The sequence below is a fragment of the Puntigrus tetrazona genome, chromosome 17 (assembly GCF_018831695.1).
Source record: "Puntigrus tetrazona isolate hp1 chromosome 17, ASM1883169v1, whole genome shotgun sequence".
Classification (NCBI taxonomy): domain Eukaryota; kingdom Metazoa; phylum Chordata; class Actinopteri; order Cypriniformes; family Cyprinidae; genus Puntigrus; species Puntigrus tetrazona.
Genome location: NC_056715.1, coordinates 13,044,112 through 13,053,566, shown reverse-complemented (window position 1 = coordinate 13,053,566; position 9,455 = coordinate 13,044,112). Strand labels below are relative to the sequence as shown.

The window sequence follows — 9,455 nt, the reverse complement described above, 5'->3', positions numbered from 1 at the left end:
TGCTTTTAAAATACATTTAAAAAAAAGACAGGTTTCAACAGTGTAACAATATATTACATTACTTAACATTACGTAACAATATATTACATTACACATTACAGACAGACAGACAGGATACATATGGACATGCTATCATTTCAAAACAAATATAGTAATTTATTCAGATGATATAAACCATATTCTTAACCTGTGCTGTCAAATCAGAAAAAAGCAAAGTTGATCAGCGTCTCTAGCGGCTGCCGTTCAGACTTTAGCCTTCACTGGCAGTCCTGTATGTGAGAATCCTTGGCACAGAAGGCCATCCCAGATCCTTACTCAAGAAGCAGATGCTAACTTACTCCTAACATATGCCCAGGAGTAAGAGGAGCCACTGCGGAGGATATTAAAGCCATGACCCTCGTACCAAGCCACGGTGGAAGATTTAGAGTAGAAAAAGCCTTTTACTTTCTAATGAACGCTCTAAACGCCAAGCTCCTTCTCAGAGAAACCAGAACAGATGGCCATGAGACAGATTCCGAGAGAGACAGAGATAAGGATTTCAGCAATGTTTGTATCTAAGCAGGCTTAAGGTCTGACGATAGTGTTTACCGTATTCACGCTATAATACCGCACGCAATCTCAAATCATCTGACAGCACATGCATGTATTCTCTGATCTCGAGGCGTTCTGTTGTTTTTCTGAAACTTTGACCCAATGTTGGGGAGTAACTAACTTGAACATTTTCTAACTAAGTAAACTTTTTCATTAACAGTAGTAACTAGCTACAGTGATGTTTAAAGTGGGTTTACTGAACCAATTAAATGTAACTTTAGTATGATTCATTATGTCTTGTCAAATATATATATATATATATATATATATATATATATATATATATACACACCAACTATAGTCAAATGTAATTTTTTATATATATATATATATATATATATATATATATATATATATATATATATATATATATATATACTTTTGCAATAATATCACAGAACAAATGATTCATATATATTATCAATATATATATATATATATATATATATATATATATATATATATATATATACACACCAACTATAATCAAAATGTAAATTTTTTTTTATATATATATATATATATATATATATATATATATATATATATATATATATATATATATATTAAAAAATATATATATAAATAAATGAAGTTTATATATATATATATATATATATATATATATATATATATATATATATATATATATATATATATATATATATACACACACACACACACACACACACAATAAAGGATTCTCCATTACTATGAACCACCAGTGAGAAGGCCCTGGGAGACTGTCCTGGGAAAGTTTCACAAGCGACAGGCCTAGATCCTAAAGCACCCACTGGCCTGTGCTGAAGGGGCTTTTTCATTGTTTTACTGTATTATCTATAAATTGAATAATGCCTTAATCTGGGGATCCGATGAAAGGGATTTTGCCACGACATACAGCCGTGATAAAGTTCACAGTGCGAGGGGAGGGAGGGGAAGATTACTCGTCTCAGAAGGGGTGGCCCTGTGCAATGTAGGCTACATTTTAACATCACAGTTCTTGGGCGGTCATGCAAGAAATCAACAGCTTATAAAAAAGCATACAAGTTGCAAACTGTGACAGATGTCTCAAAGATTGAGATCCCCCTCCCCTTTACCCCACTCTCTAAGCTGGGAGAGGACATTATGTAGACATCCTTGACCTTTTACGTCCAAATCATGTGACATTCATTAGGTGTACATTTATTTCTATATACCTGAGTTGTATACTTATAACCTAAAACTTCTTAAGTAAATTTTGCACAATTGTTTGCAAAATCCATGTATTGTTTGTCCGTTTGCACCCTGTTCTATTACTTCAGTATAAACTAGCTCTCACACACAGTCTATTATTAAAGTATGCAAAGCATTTAATTAACCTTTACTGTAATTATATTGAGTGTCTTAAGGACTTAGTTGTTTTGAATTGTATCTTGATGAGGACAGTGCTTTAAGACAATGCTCTATTTATATGATATGTAAATGAGGCTTGGAGATTATGGATAAAGTTTTTAATTAGACTGATCTGCAATAACGGAATAAATAAACAAATACTGTTGAAGATCAGCTCGGAATAAGTAAACCCGTTTAATTTACGATGAGTTGCAAAGCACAGTACATTTTTAGAAAGTATGTAGGAAATTAAAATGTTATAAATAGTTCTAGCTCTAAATTCTGATTGGGTGAACTGAGTTGTAAACATAATCATAAATACACACCTGCTACCGTTAAATATTATTATATTAGAAATATATTAATTGAAGTAATATTGATATATAATTATTTGTGTGTGTGATATATAGTATATAAAAATAGTATATATATATATATATATATATATATATATATATATATATATATATATATATATATATATATATATATATATATACGCACAGACACAAAAATATATATTTTAGATCATTTTAACCCTGTAATGCAAGATCCTCCATTGCTTATTTCTTTCTAATACATGTAACTGCACATAAAAACAACAAAATCGTGTTCTGTGTGTATTAGCACCTCATGTTCCACTATATTAATTTCCCATTTTGTTTATATTAAGATATTAAATCAACTGCCGTAACACAATTCCAATGTGTCTGAAAATATTTCCTACTTCCTGTAAGGCCGTCTCCTATTAACCCTAATGATGTGGGATTATGGAATTAAGGCTCCATGTTGCACACACTCCCCCCAGTCCCTCAGTAAATACTGTAAGCCCATTCCTGCTCCACAAAAAAAAAAAAAAAAAAAAAAAAAAAAAAAAAGTGAAAGCTCACCGTCTGCTCTTAAGCTGCACACACAGAAGGGTCGTGATCCAATCCAGAGCCAGGGAGAGTATGAGAGAAGAAAGAGGTCTGACCATTTTTAATCCTTGTCCTTTTCATTTCTCCTACCCGTGGGATTGGAGTGATTTTATTTAAACTGTCGGCTTGAGCCAAGGGATTGAAAATCAGGATTTGAGTGATTATCGTTTTATGAAGAAAAAAAAAAAAACATTATGCATGTATATTGTGAGGCACTGGTGTGTACAGACATCCGGGCATGATGGGAGATGGGAAATCTCTATTGTCCAGGAGATTGTGGAAGTGCATTCTAGTTTAATATATATATATATAAGGGTCTATGACTGTGGCAAATTACCCGCTTGACCCTTAAACTGTATTTATTATGTCCTTTCAGAAACCAAAACAGAGAAATGGGGATAACATAGCACTTTCAGTTCAGTCTGCTGTGAGAGATTAGTCCGTGATGGAAGTGAAGTGCTCGCTGCCTTCGAAACACGTAACAATACGCCATCGCAGTGCTTTCTTTGTTCTGTCAAATCATTTCAGTACGCTGCGTGTCACTTTAACAAACCATATTTCTCCTTTAGACAATAGATACGATACAAAAAAGGAAGCAATCCAGTTAATTCTCAGAAATGGCCACTGGTCTCTTCCTCCCACTGCGGACTCTTGCTGGATGGCTGAATCTCCTCAGTTATTCCATCTATTTGAACAAGAATGGGTTTAAAGGTGAAGAATCAAGTATTTGTTTTAATGAGTTAGCCATGACTAATGGTTGGGAAAGATACTCTAAACCACTCCAACCGTTCAATCTCACATGAAACAAGGCAACTGTTTGAAACAAAAAGGACATCTGGTAAGTGTAGTTCACATACATTAAGAGGACCATTGTGCAAGCTTTTTTGGGCCTTTTAAAACTAATTGACACTTTTTGGCACAGTCCATTTACTTTGCTGAGAAGCAACATTTTGGCTCTGCTCAAGAGATCCTTTGCATCCTTGACACAGATTTTACAGAATTTAGAAAACGGAGAAAAATATTATTACGTTAAATCCCATTCGGAGGTATCTTACACTTGACTTTACATTAGCAAAACGAAGGTTTAAAATGATCCTGTATGAATGCCAAATTCATTATAAATAATGTCAGTGAAGTTTGGATCCATGCGCTTTTATTTTGGTCAATTAACATTTTAGGCAAAAACAGACATCGCACACTTAAATATGTTTAGCATAATTTATTGATTAAAATAATACACACTACTTTTTAACCTTTTTCACACATTTAATCAGAACAGAAGAGTATTCCCAACGCATTGTTTGTTCTAAAAGAAGCAAAAAATTGCATGCAATATGAGATTAAAATAAAGTAGAAAATACATTACGTAAGGCATGTTTGTTGTTTCATTTAGATGCATTATGTGAGGCATATGCACTGAGCCTCCCTGGTGTCATTTAATGATTCCGATGTGACAGATGTTTACTTATTATATCAAAACATGACTATTAAAACTAGCTTGTGCTTAACCACACAAATACATATGGTGAAATTTGTTGTCAGGTCACCCAAATCCTGAAAAATTATCTGTTGAATGACAAAACATTCTGTGGTCACCGAGCACAAAATATGAAAAGAAGGCCTAGATGAAAAAATAAAAATGGCCACGTTAGTTCTTTCAGCCTTTTTTTTCTCATGACATAACATTTTATGGCCTGTTGACGATTATAGGAAGATACACGGTTCTTCCTCTGTGTTTACTGCCCGACACTTCCCCATAATAGGATGAACAAAAAGGTTATCACTACACAATCTATCGGTTCTTTTCTTAAACCTCCACTCGAAATTACCTCATCATCCAAAATAAACTGCATGTCATCCCCATTATACATGACTGACTGAACCCAAAGAAGCTAGTGTCTGTTTGAGTAAGCTAGCCCATTATGCCACACATACATAATCCCCTTTAACATCCTTCCTGTTCTCTCTTCATCCCACTTGCATCCTCTCCACAGAGTCTTAAAACAAAGTACGAAACAAAAACGGGCTCTCCTTAGTCAAACAGCCATCGATTCTTTGGTGCATTTCAGCTGACATCCTCATAGAGGCCAAACCAATGAAGTGGGTCAAGATATCGGGCACTTCTGTGTCTTTGTGAGCTGAAAGGGAACGCTGATGCCAAGTCATTTGGAGTGGGGTGATTGTGGCAGATGGGCCAATGCTCCAAACTGATTCCTCTTCTCTCTGTTCTATTTTATGAGATATGATCACCAGGGATTATGGCTTGTCACAACTTCATACATAAGTGACTGTCCTCAACCCATAGTTAAGGATCAAGGGAAAATCTCCTCTTTGGGGACAATGTGAAATCATTCTCACTCTAGCAAAAAGTTTGATCTACTCAGTGCTAAAGATTTTTTTTTCCTCAACTCAGTTGTTGTGTCCTACAGCTGGGATCGGTTTTTCTGTAGCATGCATTTTCCCAATGAGATGTTCTGAAGGTTCTGTGAGCTTTGATTGTAAAAAAACAAAAAATAATAAATCGGCTCTGTCAATGATTCTTTCTGGAATTCTAACAAAGTAATATTTATTTCAATTCAAATTAGCAATAATATATAAATAACATATAACTCAGTTTAGTTTATAAAAAAAAAAAATTATAAAGCAGGCTCAATTATCTCATTATCTCATTTATGTCTTATGTACAACAATATCGTAAGTCGTAAGCAGATGCGTTTGATATTTTAAAAAAGAGAGAATCGAAAGGAATTTGACTCGAATCTTATAAACGAATCTTATGAGTCATTTGTGTGAGAATCTTGCAAGTTGCACTCACAACTGTGGTTGTGTATTATTTTTATTAAAAAGTGTCAATTACATATTAAGTGACTTTAACTATCGTGTACTTACATTAATATATAAATCAATAATGTGGTACAATTAACTTATTGTGTACACACGTTTTTACATTTTTAAAAATACCTATATATAGTTACATCTAATTTCTGTAATTACATTTATAATTACATTGTTGACCCATCCCTTACACCTCAACTCACACTTAACTCACCCATACCACCAAACCTGTCTCTAAACTTACCCGTATCCCACCTCAACAGCAACAAACGTGTTTTCCAAAACAGTATGACCACAATAAAGTATATCAGTAAATAAAAACACCTAATATAAAGTGCGACCGAGTTACTCGTTCAGGAATCATACTTCACAGGCAGTGCTTTCTGTTTTAAATTCACTAATCAAACTGATTCATACGAAAAAAAAAATATACAGTGTTTCCCAATGTGAATTCATTAGCTCTGTTATACCAACATTTCTGGTAAGACAACAAAAAAAAGAACGAAAACAAAACTTTTGCAAGAACCTCTATATATCTATTTCAGTTCGTTGTTCCAACATGTGCGAAATTCATTAATGCACGTCGGTTGGTTGCCGAGTTTTTCTTAAAAACCTCAAGCCCTTTTACCTCATAACAAAAGATATCACAAGGGTTTTTAGGTGTGATTTTAAACCAAAACATTAAAGTGTTCTGACTCATGGAACTTTTTAAAGTTAAAAACCGCTTGGGGTGACTTTTGACTTTCATCCATCAAAAAACTTGAGATGATTTGTGATGCCTCTTTACGCACAGAATAAGGCATCAGAGCATACTGTAGTAATTAGGGAGACTTCACGTATTTTCCGTTCCAAAAACACAAGACTTGCCTGCAGGGACTATTTTTCAAGCCAAAATTAGTCCCCAGGTACCAGCGCTGCCTCAGACAAAGCGCCGCAAAAATTAGACAGTGAGAGGCCCATCTTTCTGTTAAATGACCACTTCCCCTATTTAGCTCTTCAGACAGGAAGTAGTCACTAAGAGAGAGAAAAAAAGCTCTTCCTCAAAATGGCTTAAGTGGACAGACCCGTTTGAAGACAGAGTAGTTTAGACACGTGCTCACGCGCTCAGACGACCGGAAGTGACCTCTCCTGGCTCTGACACACAATATGCAGGATGTTATGGTTTACTTTACGCTTCACGGTGGTGTGCGGACAAGGTGCGCACTGCCCTTCACTCATGCGCTGCCATGATTTATAGCAGAAATGACCACTTTTTCCCTTTAGGAAGTCTTTGAGAGCTTTAACGAAGGATGCAGCTTTATGGTTCGGGGGTCTCCTTTTATACCTGGGCAAAATTCATGTCTGCAAGCCCATAAATCAGGTGTACGGAACTGGAAGGGGAAGGAAATTAGTTAAGATCAAGTAGTTAAGCTTCAGATAAAAGGATTAGAGGCGATTAGTGAAACAATCAGTCACGAGCAATTCAAAACATGTCAAAGTACAGTATATTCCGAACAAATTAGCCGGCAAATCATCCTCGCTGCTGCAACAATGCGGCCTTTCATGCTCATAAGGTGGCAGCAGATAGAATAAGACATGAAAGAGAGGAGGACACGGGTACATGCACCTGTTGTTTGTTTTTCTCCAGAAGGAGCAGGTTGAGAAAGTCGACCGGCTCCTTGGAGAGGCTGAGCTCATGGATAATGCATTACGCTCAGATGATGCGTGTCATATGGTCAAACATTGGTAATGAGCAGAACAACACATCACCTTAACATAAGGAACAACACACGCTTAATTCCTCTTCCCTCCCTCGCTCTCGCTATCATCCATTATCACCACTCGCTGAAAGACACTGATTTACCAACTGTTCCTATCTTAAAACAGTCGAGTATACATCATTATATATATGTGATGCTGCCATTATGGAATATTGTCCCTATACGCTGTGACAACTGTACAGTGTTTAATTTACAGCTATTATATATTTTTTTTAATGAGTGGAACAGTTACTTTAAATAACCGTACTTACAGATAAACCATAATTGGTTGCATTTTATTTTTTTATTAGTTGCGTAATGTTTTAAATAAAACAAAGATTAAGAATTTATCAATTCAGGCATCCTATTTTAAAACGTAACATTTAATTAAATTCATAGTGTTACTGGTCATTTCTATGTCATTTTTCAAGAACTTTGTTAGCATTTTGTGAGTTTTTTTTTCCTTCACAGTTAACCAGTGGAACAAGTGGTTAAACAGGCCATAACTGTCTTTTTTATTTTTAATTGATTAACCAGTCAGTTAATTGATTCATTTAATTATTTAAAACTTCTTGTTAACAATGTGATTAACACTGCATATATACCGAACTGAAAATTTAGATTTAAATGCACTTTGCATGAATTATTTTATTAGTTTTTTTATGAAATTAAAAACTCGATCCCATCTGATGATTCTTCAAAGCTTTCTTATCTAGTATTTAGTAGTAAGAGGTGAACCAGTCAGGCCTACTAACATAGATTCCATTCAAAAACAACAATACCTGTTGCCACTGTACACCAGCCAGATGTCCTGCTTTCTGTACATGCCCACACCACTGTTCAGAAAAAGACCACATGGTCTTTTTTTTCCCGTTTCACTGATGTTTTGAACTAATACAGCTTTGAAGAACTGCACTGTCATTTATTCTTATACATCTATGACGCAGGCCATATTACAAACTATAATAACACGTATTTATATTTCACATGGCAGCTCCGAGCGGACCTCTATGCATTTTTCTAAATGTCAGTATCGCATTGTAATTACGGAAGCAAATCTTCTGGGAGAATAATTATAAGCATCCCGTACACCGTTTTTTTTCCCTTCTGTTTTTCATTTCAGCGCCAAAAAAAAGCTTGTAAACAAACCGCAAAGCACCACGAGAGGTCGAGCAGTTTGAGTGCATCGCCATTCACCTGTACTGCTAAGGTAAATCAAGCATGGGGCATTTCAAAGACTAATTGCCAGGTACATCTCAGCAGAAAGAAGTGTTTATGGGTAATCATCAGCAGGTGGGGTGCTTAATATGGTGGATGGGTGGCCAAAAAAACCTCTCCGTTTTACCAAGCCATGGAAAATGACCCAAATAAATGCAGCACGCTCTGAAACCCTTGCATTAGAATGAATCCCTAATTTTTGACTAGTGGACGTTTCAAAGGAATCTGAGACTGATCCATAATTTTAATCACAAATTGATTTATTTTGATGCAAGATCAACATTTGATTTGTCCAAATTCCAGCAGGATGCCATTATCCAACTAAAATCCTCAAAGAAACGTGGCATATACTATGAATACAAATAAGACGATGAATGCCTAGACATAGCCATTTTTCTATTCATTTAAGTGTTAAACTGCAGCAAAAATAATCCTATACCTTTCTAACCTTCTAACCCATCATCAAATGGACACAAATCTCCTTTTCTGCCAACTAAACGCAGACATTGTTGCTTACAGCCGTGACCTGACGTGGCTCCACCCCTAATCAAATAGATTACCACTTGAGTCAATTTAAACAGTGCGTTATTTGATCCAGAGTCAGAAATAGACATATTAGTACTTGCATTAACATAATCAGGCATTAACCGTTGCATGCTCAGTACAGTAAGTAAAGTATCATGTCCTCCTTCAAGACAAATTTCATTCAGGTAGAGTGAACATAAGCCTAATTAGTAATTATTTACATATTTTCACTATATTATGTCGTCGTAACATCCTTGTT

General features: G+C 35.2%; 1 long non-coding RNA gene across 1 annotated transcript in view; it reads right to left on the bottom strand.

The window, feature by feature from the left end:
- Positions 1 to 2,469: 2,469 nt before the first annotated feature.
- Positions 2,470 to 9,455, bottom strand: part of LOC122361848 — a 63,065-nt gene continuing 56,079 nt past the window's right edge. The window contains exon 3 of the long non-coding RNA XR_006253035.1: positions 2,470 to 3,564. This is a non-coding gene — a long non-coding RNA (uncharacterized LOC122361848). The remainder of the gene's footprint in view (positions 3,565 to 9,455) is intronic.